The 19249-nt window shown below is 35.9% G+C and overlaps 1 pseudogene; it reads left to right on the top strand.

Annotated features, from left to right (window-relative positions):
- Positions 1-235: 235 nt before the first annotated feature.
- The window catches only part of LOC142838504 (small ribosomal subunit protein eS17 pseudogene), a 139576-nt pseudogene continuing 120562 nt past the window's right edge, over positions 236-19249 (top strand).

Genomic DNA, 19249 nt, shown 5'->3' with positions numbered 1-19249 from the left:
AATAGCCCCCCCCCCCCCAGGAAATAGCACATAAAGTGGTTATCTAATACTAAGTGGCAAGCTCAAAAATATACATAAAAGCAACATTGTACAGACTGAGTAGATGATATTTTTCTGTATTTAGCTAGATGTATGTATATGCATATAAACACATGCATGCACGCACACACATACACACACACACACAATGAGTGACTTGCTCAGGTACCATTAATGAAGCTTCATCCTGCAGCAGATGGGAACAAATCGAGGAAACCACAGCCGGATACTATGCAACGAGACCGTGGAATGGTCAGTTCTCAAAGGGAAGCCTCCTTCAATTCTCTCCTCTCAGCAATCAAGTTATCTTGCAGAAAAGGAGGTAGGAAAAAATTTAAGAGTCAGAGAAGGTGGAGGACCAAAAGGAAACAGGAATTCTAAATACAACAGGACCATGCACATAAAAGCTCACAGAGACTGAGGCGACTCGAACAAGGATTGCATGGTCTGTACCAGAAGAATCCTAGAGTTGAGTGGAGAAGTGGACAAATACACTCAATCTAATTAAAAAGGCATCTTCAAGTCCAACTGATAACCACTTGCAAAAGGAAAAAATGATTTTTCTATAAGATAATCTCACTTGGGAGATAAATTACTTTTAGGAAGGGTAGATGTATGCACAAGTGCAGATGGCTAACAGAATTTGAACTCTGGCATATTTAGAGATTTACTGTCTCATAAGGTTATTATAGAGTTTTTCATTTTTCCTCTTTTGTTTTTATTTCAACTTTTTTTCATTTCTTTTTTTACACTACAGATTCTTTGCATATATATGTATTATGACTTTCATTTTTTTCTCTTGATTCCTGAGTATACAAATGAGTGGGCATGTTTCTGCATCTGTATCTGCTACTTATGCTTTTTTCTTGGGTTCTATTCTTTCTGTTTTTTCCTTTATTATGATTTATTTATATTCTATTTTATTATTTTATGATTATCTCTTAGATTTTTGTTTCCTCTAATGAGAAATAGAAAGAATGTAAATCCAGATGTGATGTGAAGTGGGGAAGAACTGGAAGGAATTTAAGAAGGAGAAACCATAATCAGGATATATTATTTGAAAATTAATTTATTTTCAATATAGAAAAAATTTTAGTGGCATATACACTTCTAATAAAAACAGAAAACAATTAGTATATGTACTTTCACCAAATAACTTACTTTTTGCCAAATATGTTTAATTATTTTGTTAATAAATTTATAAAGTATCAAACCACATTACAGTCTCTTGGCCCAAAACTAAATTATCGTAAGTCAGAAATAATACATAAAATCCTTCTGATTTCACTCTTCCTTTGTTCCTTTAAGCATCGTCACAATATCTTGCATATCACCATAGAACCTTCATCTGGTGATGGATGGAGATAGAGACAGAGACCCACACTGGAGCACTGGACTGAGCTCCCAAGGTCCCAATGAGGAGCAGAAGGAGGGAGAACATGAGCAAAGAAGTCGGGACCACGAGGGGTGCACCCACCCACTGAGACAGTGGAGCTGATCTACTGGGAGCTCACCAAGGCCAGCTGGACTGTGACTGAAAAAGCATGGGATAAAACCGGACTCTCTGAACGTGGTGAACAATGAGGACTGATGAGAAGCCAAGGACGTTTTGATCCTACTTCATGTTCTGGCTTTGTGGGAGCCTAGCCAGTTTGGATGTTCACCTTCCTAGACATGGACGGAGGGGGGAGGACCTAGGACTTACCACAGGGCAGGGAACCCTGACTGCTCTTTGGACTGGAGAGGGAAGGGGAGAGGAGTGGGGGGAGGGGAAGAAAGGTGGGAGGGAAATGGGAGGCTGGGAGGAGGCGGAAACTTTTTTTTCCTTTTCTCAAAAAAAAAAAAAAAGTGAGGAAAAAAAAAAAAACATCATCACAATGAAGCCACTGGTCCCAGCAACTCATGCGTCGCTTTCAGTCATTTAATAAGCAGATTTCTTCCATTAGTATTTGAGCACCTTTCTGAATGTGAAACCTCTGCTGGATGCTTTGCTTTTGTAAGATATGTTATCACATATATCAATTATTACAACAGTTTTAAGAGTCAAAACACATTCTTTTTCACAGAAATGTAAGTGCGGGTGGATGATGCACATCTGCCAGCCTCGAAATTACGATGCCTTTATTCACTAGAGTTATACCTTAACCAGAGAACAAAAGAGAGAAATACTCTAATCACAGTTTATCTTGCCATTGAGTGTATTTTATGGCATCTTTCTATACAAAACTCATTGCTAATCTTTACATCCTATCTTTGTATTTTTATTGACCACATCTTGTCTAAAACATATAGCATAGTTAAGTTCTATTCATTTTAAATTATTTTGTATGTAAATTTTCATACATTTATGGCATAAAAATCAATAAAATAATCACTGACAATTTTAGTCACTGAATTCTTTATAGTTCAGTAATAAAATGTGAATTCATAGAGAAACAGTATCCTAAAATAGAATTTGAAAAAGGAGAAGCCTGACATGTGGCTTGCATTGTTTTGAGTTTCATAATCTAATTATGATACATGGGAAGCTGGATTGGAGATATGAATAAATTTAGATAAGTAAGGCCACCTAAATCTAGGCAAGAGTTTTTACATGCATTTTAAAAGCCAGCTTCTTTAACAGACAATAATATAATCTTGGCAGTAATGAGCTGGAAACCCTGTAGGCATAAGACAAAAAGAGTTTTATACTTTATAAGGTTTTGCTATAATCCAGTATATTAGCCCTTCACAAGTGCTTAAATTGGGTAAGTACAAGAAGATAGGTTTAGTTGACTCTAATATTATTCTGTACCATGCTTTCTACTTTGCTCATAATGATTCCTCATTTCCTCTTCTTTTGTATAAAAATGAACATAAGAAATCATTATCATAATAGCACCAGCGTACTGTAATTTCTCCTAGGCAGCTTACCATATGGTACCCGTCTCTTTCATATTTAATTTACCTTGATCTGCTAAATATCAGACTTGTAAGGAATCATAAGTCATGCTCATTAAAGTGTCATACTCTTTAGAGAATCCAACGCCAAAGCTACATCTATCCTTTTGATATGATAAGTAACAATTTAATGTCAGACAACCAAGGAACTAAATTTCACTAAGTGCTTAAAGATTAAAAGATATTTTCATAATAGAATTGTAACTGTTTTTTGCTTAATCATTTTTGTTTTAGTAATTTAGTTAGAAAATACAGATAATTACAAATTAAACAAGTTAGTATTTAAGTTACTTACAAACAGTAATAAATAGCTAAAAATTTCTTATCCATTCTAAACTAGAAAAGACCAATAGCACTATTATTAGTTAATAACATTGTTAATCAAAGAAATGAATATGAGTATAAGAGTTTTTATGCTAACTAAACTAAGTTTATTTTTACTTTAAAAAAAAATACCATTCAAATTCCCACTTCCTCCTCCTCCCGCTCCCCTCCCACTCCCTCCACACACCTTTCCCCTCACTCCCCTCCAATCTTAAGAGAGGGCAAGGCACTCTGCCTTGTAGAAAGTCCAAGGCCTTCCCCACTACATCTAGGTTGAGCAAGGTTTACATCCAAAGAGAATAGGATCCCAAAAAGCCAGTACATGCAGTAGAGACAAACCCCAGTGCCGTTGTCATTGGCCACACAGTCTGCCCCAACTGTCAACCACATTCAGAGGGACTAGTTTGATGCCATGATCAATCATTCCCAGTCCAGTTAGAGCTGGTGAGCTCCTATTTGCTCAGGCACATTGTCTCAGTGGGTGAACCCCTCATGGTCTTGACCTGCTTGCTCATAATTTCACTCCTTCCACTCTTCGACTGAACCTTGGGAGCTCCGTCCAGTGCTCCAATGCGGGTCTCTGCCTCTGTTTTTATCTGTTGTTGGACAAAGGTTCTATGGTGATATTTATGATAATCATCAGTTTGACTAAATGGCAAGGCCAGTTCAGGCACCCTTTTTTTTATTCCTTAGGGTCTGAGCTGGGGTCATCCTTGTGAATTCCTGAGAATTTTTTCTAGAGCCCAGATTCTCACTAATCCCCAAAAGGCTCCCTCAACAAGATATCTCTTTCCTTGCTCTCATATTTGTCCTTCCTCCATTTCAACTATCCCATTCCTTCAAGTTCTCTCCAACCCATCCCTTCTCTCCTCCTCTTCCCTTTCTCCCCTTCTTTCGACCTCTCAACCCTATGCTCCTAAATTTTGTCAAGTGATCGTGTCTGCTTCCAATTTTCAGTTGGATCTATATATGTTTTTCTTTGGGTTCACCTTATTACTTAGCTTCTCTAGGAACTATAGGCTCAATGTCTTTTGTTTATGACTAGAATCCACTCCGAGTGAGTACATACCATATTCATTTTTTGGAGTCTGGGTTACCTCATTCTGGATAGTGTCTTCTAATTTCATTCATTTGCATGAAAAATTCAAGATATCATTGTTTTTTACTGCTGAGTTGTACTCTAATGTATAGATGTACCACAATTTCTTTATTCATTTTTTTGTCGAGGGGCGTCTAGGTTGCTTCCAAGTTCTGACTATTACAAATAATTCTGCTATGAACATAGTTGAACACATTATTTTATAGTATGATTGAGCTTCTTTTGGGTCAAGGGTTGTATTGCTGGATCCTGAGGTAGGTAGGTTCCCAATTTTCTGACAAACCGCTACACTGATTTCCAAAGTAGTTGCACAGTAAAATAAAAAAAAATTCAATGGTATATAATTTGAAAAGTATTTCAATTAAAGCTCTCAAAATCTCATTTAGAGGCATCTGCAGACTACACAAAACTACTCGAGAAGGGGAATGAACGGACTTGGTGTGGAAGATGTTTGCTGTGCAACCACGAGCACCTATATTTGGATTTCTAGCTTCCCCATAGAAGAAAGACATTTTGGTTCATATCTATTATCTCAGCACTGGTGAATGGAGGCAAAAAAATCATGAAGGTGTTCTGGGTATTCAGTTTATAAAAATTAATAAGCTCTAGGGTTAGTGACTGATCTTGTTTCCAAAGATTAATACGGAGAAATGGTAAATGAAAATACCCCCATGTCAAACTATGGTCCCCACCTTTTTACTGAGTGGATGAGTGAATCCACACATAATTGTACACAGATGCATGAGCAAAGTTTTGGAGAACATTATACTACTATGTATATAAGTTACAAGACATTTAATATAGCACATAAATAATTCAATAAAATGGGGCTGGAGAGATTGCTCAGTGGTTAAGAGTTTTGCCTGCTCTTCCAAAGGTCGTGAGTTCAATTCTCACCACATGTGCTCACAACCACCTGTAATGAGATTTGGTGCCCTCTTCTGGCCTGCAGGGATACATGCAGGCAGAACACTGAATACATAATAAATAAATATTTAAAAAAAAATAATTCAATAAAATACCAATTTCACATTTCTAAATACATCAGACTAAAGAAGCAAGGTATCACTGAGATATTACTACTGCTACTTCTACTGCAAACTTAACAGAACCTTCCTGCAAATAACTAAGTCAAGTACTTTCCTCAATGGTGTTTACTTTTGCAGTTCCGTGGTTGTGAGTGCCTATGTCGTACATTGCTTAATCATTTTTATACTACACATTTATTTAGATTCTCCATATTGCTATAATTCTATTCTTGTTTATTTTCTCATGACTACATATACTTTTATGTTAACCCTTAGTTTGTTTTAATTTAATTATTTCTTTGCTTACTTCTTAGGTATTTGTTGATCTGTAGCTTTGTAAGATGGTTTTAATTGTATTCCCGACATTTACAAATCCATTGCTTTTCTCTTCAACTTAATCGATTGCGGTTTCTTGCTTTTGTGCTTTCTGTTACTGAGCTTCTTTTGTTCACAGCAGCTTCTTTCTACTTATATGGAAGCTAATATTTACAGCATTGTCATTGCTGACTGTGGAAATCAGTAGTTTTTGCAGGTGCTTGAGTGAATGATCCTGCTGCCCATAGTTTTGGGGAGGTGGGTAGAGGTTATATAGAAGCTGTGACTTGAGGAAGTTTGACCCAGGGTTGGATTCCTCAGTGTTATCTCAAGGTCCCTGACTTCCCAAAGAAAGCAACCTTGTTTGAACTCAACAAGCAAAGACCATGGCTTTGTTACCAACAGTAATGTAATAGCAATAACATGTCAATGATTTCCGTAGCAGAATGCAGTGTTTGTTGGAAGATAGTCCATCCTTCTGAAGACAGCCTCGTGTGTTTTTTCTTTGGACAGCATGCTGTGGATCTTTTCAGCGAAAAGAATTTTAGCTATGCTGTGACTAGAATGCAAGCTCTTGTTTTCCTGCAGATCACCATGCCTGGGGGTTGATCCCAGAGCTGAGGCATCCTAGGTGACTTATATCAGTGGGTTCTTAGCACTACAGCAGAACAATATTTCTAGAACAGATGTGGCTGGACCACAATGTACCAGTGTCATTTAAAAAAAAAAGACTTAGTTTTATGATTAATTCTGTCTTACATGCAAGTATGTGCTCAAAAGTAGAAGTTTCCCATGGAGAGACCAGATGCCTTGGATCATCCAGGAGCTGTAGTTACAGTTGTTTGTTATCCAAGAGAGTTGGGTACTTGTAACCATCCCTGGGTACTCTGCAAGAGACATCTGTAGTTCTAACCAGTGAGTCACTTCTCAGAACTCTGTGTATATGGTTCAACTAAACTGTTATATGTTGGCAAATAATTTAATGTTCATAGCAATGTAAATAAAGTATACCTTCCTGTAATTTTTACCTTATCTTTTTTTTAAAAGACTCATGTTTAGGTATAAATTAATTGCTGACCTCACAAAAACAAATCAGACTGACTATTTGGTTTTGGATAACCAAATGGTGTGCACTTCCATAGGGAAGCCTGTTTCGCCCACTCTCAACACTCCTTAGTTGTTTGCAGATTTAACTATTAAAGTTTGTGGTCTTTCCCCTATCCTCTGGCGTGTATATTGTTGTCTTTCTTCAGCTCATATTTAGACAGTCATATTGGTGAGACATATAGTCTGGTTCAGAATATCACTATTATAAATCTTTAGACAATCAATTTTACATGACATTTTGTTTTTAGTATAAGAGAATGAATGCTAAGAAAATACATGCATTGTTACTATATATTGTAGTTCATAATTGTACATAGTAATTATGATCAAAACAACGTGTATGTGATATAATACAAAAAACAAAGGAGACTGGTTAGGTTTTAGGTTAACCATAGGGTCTGTAGCAGGTAGGTCATTTAAAATCATGACTAGTCTTCACTTTTCAATAAAAACTCCCCAAAACAAGAATGAAAGCCTTTGAAGATGATTGGAACTGTGTGCACTTTCAGCCAGAAATAGAAAAGCTTCTCCACTGCCTATGTCTGCCTGGTGCTGGCCTGAGAACTTAGAGTTCACAGGCTGTGGAGAGACAAATTAGAAAAGAAACATAAAGTAGAAATATTTGTGTGTAGCACATTGCCCAGAGTGGTGACAAATTGGCCTTTCTAAAAATGATATGGTGCTGCCGAGACAGTTAAGGGCTTATTAGTAATTCCTACAAGTCCCGAGGGGTTTGAAAAGTTCAGGGGAAAAAAAAAACTGAACTATGTTCTGTTCACTATATTTTTACAAAATTCAAAAGTTTTTGCAAAATTCACTTAGAGACTCTTCTGAAAAAAAAATACTTTGCTTCTGTTTGGGAAGATAACTTGGTATATTTTCAGAATGATATCCAAAGCCACTTTTGGCGAGCATCCATAGACCATGATCCTGGCCACTGTGAGGAAATTCATGCCATCATGACAGCTGGGCTTGACAGAAGCCACATTTCTGGGCAAGAGTGTCTGACCTATGTAATTATGGTAATGGGTTTTCTGAAGCAGCAATCACTCTGAGATATATCTTGCTCACTTTGACTCCCTTTAGAATTGTAATAATCCCAAGTGTCTTCTTCTGTACTCCCATTTTTAATTTTATCTGTGCAAGTACTGTGTATTTCAATTCCTGCTATCTTCATACCTATTAGTTTATTTTTTTCTGTTTTTTAAATGCATTTATCCCACAGAGACCATTCCAAAGCTTCTCCATTTTCAATTGTTTTATTTCTAGAGTTTCCTCAGTTACTTGGTCAAGATATCAATGTTACCTCTCTAGAATTACTGCACTGGCTTCAGAAAGCAGCCTTTCTGATTCTTGTCTTCACCCTCATAAACTATTCTTAACACAGAAGCTGCTATAACAGGTATGCAAACAGAGAAATAAGTGGCAAATAGATGGTAGGTACAATTTTATGCATTTAGGATACATATATTATAATCAATTAATTTGACAAATCTTTGAAATAAACATTTTGGCTATTCTTAAAGAAACTAGAATGTAAGTACTATTTTGAGTAAATATTGTTTCACTATGTATTTCCAGGCTATTTGTTTAAAAACATTTGTAGGACTTGATGACAATTTGTACGTGCTTGTTATGTTAAAACATCTCTGCCAATCAATTTCCTAGGAATGGTTATCTTTCTATAGTGACCATTTCAGTTGTTAGATAGCAGGCACAATATTCTACATATACTAAAATATTAAAATAAATCTTTTAAGAGAGCAAGACAGGTTAACACATTCTATGATTTATCAAGTAAACATCTTTGTTCAGTTTACTGTTTTAATTACTAAAAGGAATTTTTTTTCAAAGAAATGGGATGGATTAGAGAAAATTTTATCTTAATTTTTTATCTTAAATATGGACACTTTAATAAGAAATAATTCACAATTCATTATATAAATAAAATAAAAACCTCAGTGGTTATTAAACACTTGTCCTGATTAATGTTCTATTGTTGTGAAGAGACACTATGACCATGATGACTTTGACTAAAGAAAGATTGTAGTTTCAGAGGTTTAGTATATTAGCATCATGGTAGGGAGCATGGCAGCAAGCAGCAAAGTGCCGGAGCCATAGCTGAGAGCTACATTCTGCTCCGTGGTCAGGAGAGAGAGAGAGAGAGAGAGAGAGAGAGAGAGAGAGAGAGAGAGAGAGAGGGAGGGAGGGAGGGAGGGAGGGAGGGAGGGAGGGAGGGAGGGAGGGGGAGGGAGGGAGGGAGGGAGGGAGGGAGAGAGAGAGAGAGAGAGAGAGAGAGAGAGAGAGAGAGAGAGAGAGAAATTTATTATAAAGGCCTGGCTTAGGTTTTTGAAACCTCAAAGCCCACGCCCAGTAACATACTTTCTCCAACAAGCCACACCTCCAAATCAATCCTTCTTGAGTAGTGACATTCTGATGACTAAGTTCAAATATATGAGCCTATAGGGGCCAATCTTATTCAAACCATCACAATAAGAAAGAGATTAAAATTTATGATTCAGGGGCATTTGGACTGCTATGTCATTATAATATTGACTACATACCTCTGTTTACTTTTTCAAATCCACGGAGTAAAGGACAACAAGAATAATCCCTGGTGAAGACTTCTCAATTTGGTTAGCATTGATATATCAGAGTAGGTTTGTCAAATGACAAACAAACCACTTTGGAGGCAAATGTAGATAATATGTAGCCATAAAAGTATGGCCAGTACTTACTTAGCTGTGAAATATTTCTCTTCTAGTAGAACAAAATTTTGTTATGAAACTAAACGTTTTGTTGTAACAATTCAAATCTTGAAAAACATAGTTCCCTGTAAAGGATCATGTGACTTTCTCACTTTCTAATCCGAAGGCTAAGGCTATATGCAAGCATGAGGAGTTGCACTTAATACATATTTATAAGAATATACACCAGGATCTGCTTTAGACTCTGAAGCAGAAGGAGTGCTTTCCCTGTGGGCATTCATGAGTATTTGCAAGATATCTCATAGCAACATGATCAGGGACTAAGAAGAACAATTCAGTCAATTTGCAAACAGCATCAGCAACATTGAAAAGCCCTCTGCCCTTGTATTTTTATTGAATAAACCTTCACAACATGCCACTGGGGTTTTAATATGCAACTGAGCAACTAGGAACTGCATCAGCTGGATATCAATATGATTAATATTAATTCATGTATGACTAGTTTTTCCTATTGCACAATAATCTTTACGCTAGAGAAAGAAAACTTACTTTACTATCAGACGAAGATATCAAGCAACAGTGTAGAAGTGATGCTTGGATAGCTCCTCTACGTGGCATTATCCAGACAGAAGCTTTCAGATGCGGGGGGAAATCTGGTCTGCTGTGGATTATCACTGCAAGAGCAACTTGGAGAGACTTTAACAGTTTCTGTGAAAAAGAATGGTTCCCAAGGAAGAAAAATCTTGTCTCTAAGGTATTGGCTTCCTAAAAGTATAGAAACTCTGGTATAAATAACAGTGAGAGATACTATGCATAGAAGGAGGGTACAATAACATGCTAATTGTGAATTACTTTTTCCTTGAAAGTTTGTCAATTTTCTAGACCCAAGGTTCAGAGCAATTCCCTCCTGCTGTTGAAACACTTTTAGATGGAGTGAATCATTAACAGCTCTTTCAAAAATAGGAAAAAGAGCTGTAGAACTGAAAACTGAAATTGAGGAGTTGAAGAAGGAATGATCACTAGCACATCAGATATGATTAGCTCTTCCTCCGGACATGTCAGCCTATGAAGATGATCCAGTGCGGTGGGAGTGGAAAATTTTGGATTTTGAACTTCTATGGACATCCACTTTCTCATTTATCTAATTAAATAGTGATGAAAATAGTAATTAAAAGCTCTATGAAAGAGAGGATTTAGGCAGCTAGATTGTTAGGACAAGTGAATAAAGTGTGTCATAAGAGTCTATAAACATTTTATACATACACAAATACATCCAAATAAAGTATTTGATGCTTTCTAAAGATCTTTTGTTCCTTTCCAAGCTAGACTTCTTTGACTATGTTGTTGTTCCGTGCTAAATCATTACTTTTCAAAACTTTTATTACAAATTTTATTTTATGTCTTATGCCTGCATGCATCTATGTACATTAAGTACATACTTATTGCCTACTTGTTGTCTGCTGATATCAGAAGAGAAGTGGATCTCCTGGAACTGGAGTTATGAGTGGTTGCGAATCACTGTGGGTGTGCTGGGAATCAAGCCATGTCTGTCATCTGAATGGCAACACGTGATCTTATCTGCTGGACAATCTCTCTAGACCCATCCCTACTAAACCGCAATAACTTCATTCTACATTTTTAATTGCTTCCATCTTGTGCCACTACCCTAGCATTATACACAACTATTATTCTGTAATAGTACAAATTTTCAAAGGGAGGACTCTAATGATGCTTACTAAATAGGTCTGACTCTCAGATGGTTGTCACTCAAATATAACGAGCATATGGTAGCATGTCCTTGCAAAATTCTCTGTTTTTCTCATTTGCTTCATTAGAAAGATAAATGCCTTGCTTCCAAACCCCAGGACAAACTTTCCTTCAATATCACTATAATTACTTTATTATAGAACAATAATTAAGGAGTTCAAGTATTTGTTTTTGGAGGTATTGTCATGTGTAGTTGATGTAGGAGACATCAAACTCAGGTAAGTCCTCTGGATTGTGGTGTGCTTTAAATGTAAAATAAACACAGGATTCCAAAGGTTTAGGTTAGTACATATTTTTGAAAATCTTTGAGATTAATTGTATACTGAGAAATTTCATTGTGGATATATTGGTATAAAATAATAAGAGGCTTATTTGAAACTTTATGTTATTTATGGTCGATTTGTGCTATTATAATTAAACTCAGTAGAATAAAATCTAAGAAAACCCTTTCCATTTTATTTAGTTTAGGACAATAATATTGATTATATGTATTCTGCATTCCACAACCCTTTAAATATATTAATATGTTTGTTAATTTTTAAGTGGTTGGCTTTGTAAAAGAAATGTTTACATACTTCAAATCATTGAAGAGTAAGAGAAACTATAAGGGAATAAAAGTGGTTTTCCAAATATTGTTCTGAGTAAAGTCACTTATTGAGGGCAGAACAAATACTACATAATGCATTTTTTTCAAGAATTATTGTTTCAAGGGTTTTTGTGCCCCTTAAAACCTCCTGAGTAAGCTAAGTACAAATCATGCGAGAAATTGACTGGATGGAATTTTCCACTCAGGGGTTTGGATGTTGTCTTTGATGAAAACCGTGTCTGGGCTTTGTAACTGCAGACACATCCTCAGAGACTTCCTTCTGGAGGGTAAAAAAAAATTACTAATACTTTGAACAAAATGAAAAAGAATAAAAAACCCACAAAATCAAATATTAAAGAAAAAAATCATACATATGTGTTATATCAATTTTTATTTTTATCAGCTGTGAATTTCTAAAAATGCATAGTGTTTATGAAATTATATGTAATTGTTATCTAAAGATTTATTTATGAATTAAGGATTCTCTGTGAGCAAATAGTATTGTTTCTGCTTATTTAATAATGCATAAAAATAAAATTTATTTTATAATCTAGAAATATTTTTAAACAATTATTCCAGTATAATAAGTGTATAAGCAAGAACTGATATGAACAATGTATACATTCAGAAATAAATTATAGTTTACTCTGTTGTTAACTGATTTTTTATAAATATTACTATTTCATGTAAATTCAGGAATATATTTCAGAGACAATGCATTTAAAGAAAATACTTTTTTTGTTTATTTTAGATTGTTGGGTTTTCCTCTTAGGATGAGATTGATTCTCAGAGAATACTTTAACTTTTAGTATTCTCTCTATAATATTTAATAGTCTTTGGAGGTATAGCTGTTGTTTTTCTTAAAATAGCATAACTTCTATTTATATTCACTAATGTGAGATTTCTTGCCAAGAAAAAAAAAGAAATCTACTGTGCTTCTTTAATATTGAAGTGAAGTACAAGACGGTAATTGAAATTCTTTTCAAGGATCCTTTAAGTACTAGAGCCTGGGGAAGGTCTTGGGTTTGGTGGAGGAGCTTCCAGCTAGATTAAATGATAAAAACCTGACCATAGTCAGGTAGTTAGTTATGAAGGATCCAGAGGGATTCTTATTACATTTAGAATTACCTGGTCTTTAAGGAATATTTAGATGATTTTTTTTTCATGTATATGAATGTAGTATTCTTTCCTATATCATCAACAAGAGAAATAAAAAAAAATATTTTCACATGCCAGATAATTTAACCCAAAGAGAGTATAATAGATTAAATAAAAATAAGAAGAAAATAGAACAAAATTAAAGAATTGGGATGATAATATTTTAATTATTATAGACAATATAACAAAAAATTTCAATGCCAGGTTATGTATAGGGAAACACATTGTAGTTGTTAGTCAGAATACTCAAGAAATTCCAAAACAATATGGGCTATTTCTGATGTTCTTGGTGACTTGAAGAAAAGATAAGACATCATGTACTTTGGAGACAGGATTTAGTAAATCAATATGGAACTGACTGGAAGACTTGTCTGCTTGTTGATTCCCAGCAGCCCTGCTAGCTTAGACCCAAAATAAGAACACAGAAACCATATTAATTAAATCACTGCTTGACCTATTAGCTCTAACTTCTTATTGGTTAACATTTATATATTAATTTAACCCATCTCCCTTAATCTGTGTATTGCCACATGACTCTGGCTTACTGGCTACAGTTCTGGTGTCCATCTCTGGCAGGACTACATGGCCTGACTCTGCCTACTTCTCCCAGCATTCAGTCCAGTTTACCCCACTTACCTAAGTTCTGCCCTATTGACAGGCCAAGGCAGTTTCTTTATTCATTAACCAATAAAAGAAACATATAGACAGAAGGCCCTCCCACACCATTTTTTCTTTTCTGTTAAACTAAAAAGGAAGGTTTTAACTTTAACATAGTAAAATTACATAAAGCAGTTACCAAGCAAGTATTACAGTTATATCTATTTTATCTTTTATTATAACTAAGGAAAATTATATTATTACTATCTATTTTTCAACTCCATCAAAGACTCCAGAAGGATATAATGTTACCTAAGTAAACAGGAGGTGTATTGTAAGCAACCTCCAAAATTCTAGAATTGACAAATACACCTTGCTGCATGGACAGTCACCCAAAGTTCTTCTGTTGGGGCATCAGTCTTCAGCCCGCATGCCCATTCTATCCAGCAAACTTTTCCACAAAGAAGGAAATTTCAAAGACAGTTTTGCCTATATTGGCAGTGCATCAGTCATCTTCTGTGTCTTGCAGAATGTCTAGCAGACTTTTTCATGAAGCAGGAAGCCTGATGGATTGTATCACTTTTAGAAAAGTTCAGCAGATATTTTTTCAGTTAAGCAAGCAATCCAGGCAAGAGCAGTTTCTTGCCCAAATAGTTAACCAACTCCACAAGGAGCCTCTTCGATGCCCATCTGCCTCTTGAAGTAATTGGTTGCTTCCAGGAGCAGATGTGCCTCATTGTCATGAAAAGTCTTAAGTTCTTAAAACATTTTAAATGCCACATTCTGTACTCTTTGAAGGGTTTGAAGAATGCCCTTGCATCTGAAATACATCTCTGTACAGCTGGAAAACCTAACATGACTACAAGATTGACTATTGCAGATGATTATCTATTAACCTATATTTCTTAATTATATGCTAAATTTTTAAATGAGCTGCACAAACACAATACCTTAATCAAGATTAGAAATATACATATAACAGAATTGACTTTAAATTGTTATCAGTAAACTAAGATTCATATCAATGCAAATCTCTATAGCAGCTATCCATTTGCCATCCCTGTGATTCATTTCAGTGACCACATAGTCACACATTCTGAAAGCTGCAAGAGTTTCACTAAATCGGATTATTTTGTATTTTTGTGTCTAATTTCCTGAGTTCTTTATATGTTTTTGAGATCAGCCCTCTATCAGATGTGGGGCTGGCAAAAATATTTTGTCATTCTGTGGGCTGTCATTTTATCTTATTTACTATTTCATTTGCCTTACAGAAGCTTTTAAGTTTCAGGAGGTTCCATTTTTTGATGTTTCTCCCAGTGTCTGTGTGACTGGTGTTATATTTAGGAAGCCTCCTGTGCCATTGTGTTCAAGGCTACTTCCCACTTTCTGTTCTATAAGGTTCTGTGCAACTGGATTTATGTTGAGGTCTTTGATCTACTTGGATTTGATTTTTGTGCATGGGGATAGATATGGAGATAGATATGGAACTATTTGCAATCTTCTATATGTTGACATCCAGTTATGCCAGCACCATTTGTTAAAAATGCTTTCCTTTTTGCATTGTGCCATTTTATCTTCTTTGTCAAAAATCACATGTTCATAGGTGTATGGATTATTACCCGGGTCTTTGATTCAATACCATTGGTTCACATGTCTATTTTATGTCAGTACCAAGTTGTTGGTTTTTTTTAACTATAGCTCTGTAGTAGAGTCTGAAGTCAGAGATTGTGATGCCTCCAGAAGTTCCTTTATTGTACAAGATTGTTTTACCTTTTCTGCTTTTTTAAATTTTTATATTTTGCATATGAAGCTGAGTACTGTTCTTTCAAGGTCTGTGAATAATTGTGTTGGGATTTTGATGGGGATTTCTCTAAATTTTGTTGGTAGATTGCTTTGGTAAGACTGTCGTTTTTATTATGTTAATCCTACCTATCCAAGAACATGAGAGATCTTTCTATTTTCTGATACCTTCTTCAATTTCTTTCTTTAGAGACTTTAGTTCTTATTATACAGGTTTTTCAGTTGTTTGGTTAGAGCTACCCCAAAATATTTTATACTTGTAGCTATTATAAAGGGTGATGCTTCTCTGATTTCTTTCTTGTCCCATTTATCATTTGTATAAAGGAGCAATAGACTCCGCAATATTCATAGCAGCATATTTGTAATTGATAAAACATGACAACAACCTAGATGCCCCTGAACTGAAGAGAAAATTTAAAAAAATGTGTTATATTTACACAATGGAGTATTTCTCAGCTGTAAAAAGCAACGATGTCATAAAATTTAGAGACATATGGGTGGAACTAGAAAAAATCATCCTGAGACAATTCAGACTCAGAAAGACAAACATGCTATGTACTCATTCATAAGTGGACATTAGACGTAAATCAAAGAATGACCAGACTACAATCCACAGCTCCAGAGAAGCTAGGTAACAAGGAGGATCCTAGGAGGAACACATGAATTGCCCTGGGAAGGGTAATTAGATGAGATCTCCTAAGTAAACTGGGAGAAAAGGGGGTTGGTACAGGATAGGCAATGGTGGATAAGAACATGAGGAAACAGGATGATCGAGGGAGGAGGGATGGAGTGGGAGAGCAATGAAAGAGAGCTCTTGATAGATAGAACCACTATGGCGTAAGGGAGAAACCTGGTGCTAGGCTAAGTCCCAAGAATCCACAAGGATGACCCTAGCTAAGACTCATAGCAATAGTGGAGAGGGCGTCTGAACTGATCTTCCCCTGTAATCAGATTGTTGACTACCCCAACTATCATCATTAAGCCTTCATCCAGTAATTGGTAGAACCAGTTGCAGAGATACATATCCAAGCACAAGGCAGAGTTCTGGGAACCAGTCAAAGAGAGGGAGGAGTGAATGTATGAGGAAGTGCGGTCAAGATCATGGTGGAGAAATCTACAGAGAGCCGTAAGCTTTTTCATTTGGCCGGGCGATGGTGGCGCACGCCTTTAATCCCAGCACTCGGGAGGCAGAGGCAGGCGGATCTCTGTGAGTTCGAGACCAGCCTGGTCTACAGAGCTAGTTCCAGGACAGGCTCCAAAGCCACAGAGAAACCCTGTCTCGAAAAACCAAAAAAAAAAAAAAAAAAAAAAAAAAAAAAAAAAAAAGAAATCTACAGAGATAGCTGAACCAATCTTGTGGAAACTCATGAACTCTAGACCTACAGCTGTGGACTCTCCATGGCACTGAACTAGTTCCTCTGTATGTGAAAGAAAATAGTGAGGGCTCCCTGGCAGTGGGACCAGGATCCATTCCTGGTGCATGAACTAGTTTGTTGGAGCCCATTCCCTATGTTGGGATGTCATGCTCATCCATAAGGCTGGGGGCATAGCTTGGTCTTGTTGCACCTTAATGCTCCAGACTTTGTTGACTCCCCTTGGGAGCTTTTACTCTTTGGAAGAAGTAGATGGAAGTTGGGCTGTCAGGGAAGCAAGGAGGGCAAGAGGAAGGGTGTGAAGGAGAACGGAGGTTGAAATGTAAAATGATTTTCCAAAAACAAAGGAATTTTAAAAAGAGTTGTATTTATATCTTAGAAATAACAGATGCATAATTATACTTAAGGCCTACTCAGTAGAAATATCTGAAATAAAAGGTGTAGTCAATGTGTGCCTGGTTAGTCACAGAAACTAGAGACTAACTTACTGCTTCCTCTCTCCTCAACCAGTACAATCTAACCCCATTCTATACACTTATCTTTATATTCACAGATAAGTATAGCCGGCCGGTCCCCTCATCAAAGACACTTTGTTTTACAGCAGAAAGAGATCATTGCAGAAAAGCTACAACTTGTCAAAATGCAGAGATCAGCTAACCTAGGGATTCTCTCATTCAATTAATCAGTTTCTGCATTTGCAACACAGTCACCAAATTTCACTCTCAGGAACATCATGGAAGAGGGCTTGGAAGAGAGTCAGAGCAACAGGACTAGGACACTTTTGTAAAACAGTTTCAAAAACAGTAGACAAAGCATAGGAATAGGAGGAGGGGCTGCATCTCAGAGGAGTTTGGGTAGAAGTGGGAGGTGGACATGATAGAGAGATGCTGCATACAATTCTCTAAGAACTAATAAGATTATTATATATGATAAAGAAATATGACAAACTTGGACAGATGCTAATGTTGCATCAAGAATACATAATGAACAGTTTACTAAGAAACTTACTCTTGCAGCAAATGGGAATGAATATGAAGAGCCATAGTTAGACATTACACAAAAAATGAAAGACCTTGGAGCAGTCCGATATAAATGTGATGTCTCCATTAACTCCCTCTCCCTAGAGCTTAGAGAACACTGCAGAAGAGGAGATGGAAAGTGTGTAAGAGCCAGAAGGTATGGAGGATACAAAGGCAACAATTTCCTCTAAACCAGGATGAGCAAAACCCATTTGAACACACAGAGACTGAAACAGCACGTACACGGTCTGCATGTGTCTACACCAGGTCCTCTGTGCTTATATCATGGCTTCCAATTTAGTGTTTTTATGGAAATCTTGTGTGTGAGAATGAGTGTGTCTCTGATTCTTGTGCTTTCTCTTGATCTGTTTCTTTCTATTTCTTTGTCTTATCACACTTGATGTGATAGTTTTGTGTTATATATATTGCATTTTATTTTGTTATATTTTTTAGAAAATGGATATATGAATGGGAAACCTAGCCTGTAGGATAAAAATTAACAACTAAACTGCCATTTATTATTATGGAATAAGAAAATCAAATTTCTGAAATAAAATGACAATGGGCATATCAACCATTTCAGGGAAGGCTTTAAGTTCAGTGCTAGTTGATAAACATAAAATAAATTCTACTGTTGTTTTGTTTGCTTCTATTTGGTTAGAGTATGGTGTTATCTGGTGGCAGTAATTTGGTTTTGTATGTATTTTTTTTTATTTTAAGAAATAACATAGTTGACTAGTTTTGGAAAGGATTGGAGAAAGAAGAATATAATCAAAATCTATTCAAATCTAATTTTTTTCTGTAATAAAATATAAATAAAATTAAAATTATAACAAAGTAAATAAGAAAACCAAATAAATAATATCTGTTTACATAATGAAGTCAACAGAGCTTGAGAAGTGGAAACAAATTGTTCAATCTCGTGCTTTTTAGAAAGGTCTGGGGTGCAAGGATAACAAATAGTTGGGGAGGAATTATCCAATTATGCAGGGTTAGTAAACATCTTAGATGGAAAATAAATAAAATATGAACCACAAAGTTTGTTTTATCTACAAAGTCTATGTTTATTGAGCTTATGGAGATCTCACTTTTGTGTTCTGAAAGACCGAGCACTCAGAATGTTCAGACAATTCTAATGAACTTGGTTTTTCAAAATGTTCAGAGAAGTGAAACTATAATTAAACATTTCAATCGAACTTATGCAAGGATGAAGTCTTCAAGGAAAATTACCACCACTATTCGTGTGTTTCAATCATGAGCAGCTTGGTACAACAGCAATTCATCAGACAGAAGAAACTAAGATAAAGAATGTATCAACAAGATACTTTTAATTGAATAAGAAGTCATACGCAAATAAATGAACATAGACAAATAATGCAATTATAGCTT

This window comes from Microtus pennsylvanicus, chromosome 19 (genome assembly GCF_037038515.1).
Source record: "Microtus pennsylvanicus isolate mMicPen1 chromosome 19, mMicPen1.hap1, whole genome shotgun sequence".
Classification (NCBI taxonomy): domain Eukaryota; kingdom Metazoa; phylum Chordata; class Mammalia; order Rodentia; family Cricetidae; genus Microtus; species Microtus pennsylvanicus.
The sequence above is the reverse complement of the archived record's forward strand: the minus strand, read 5'-3'. Positions and strand labels throughout refer to the sequence as shown.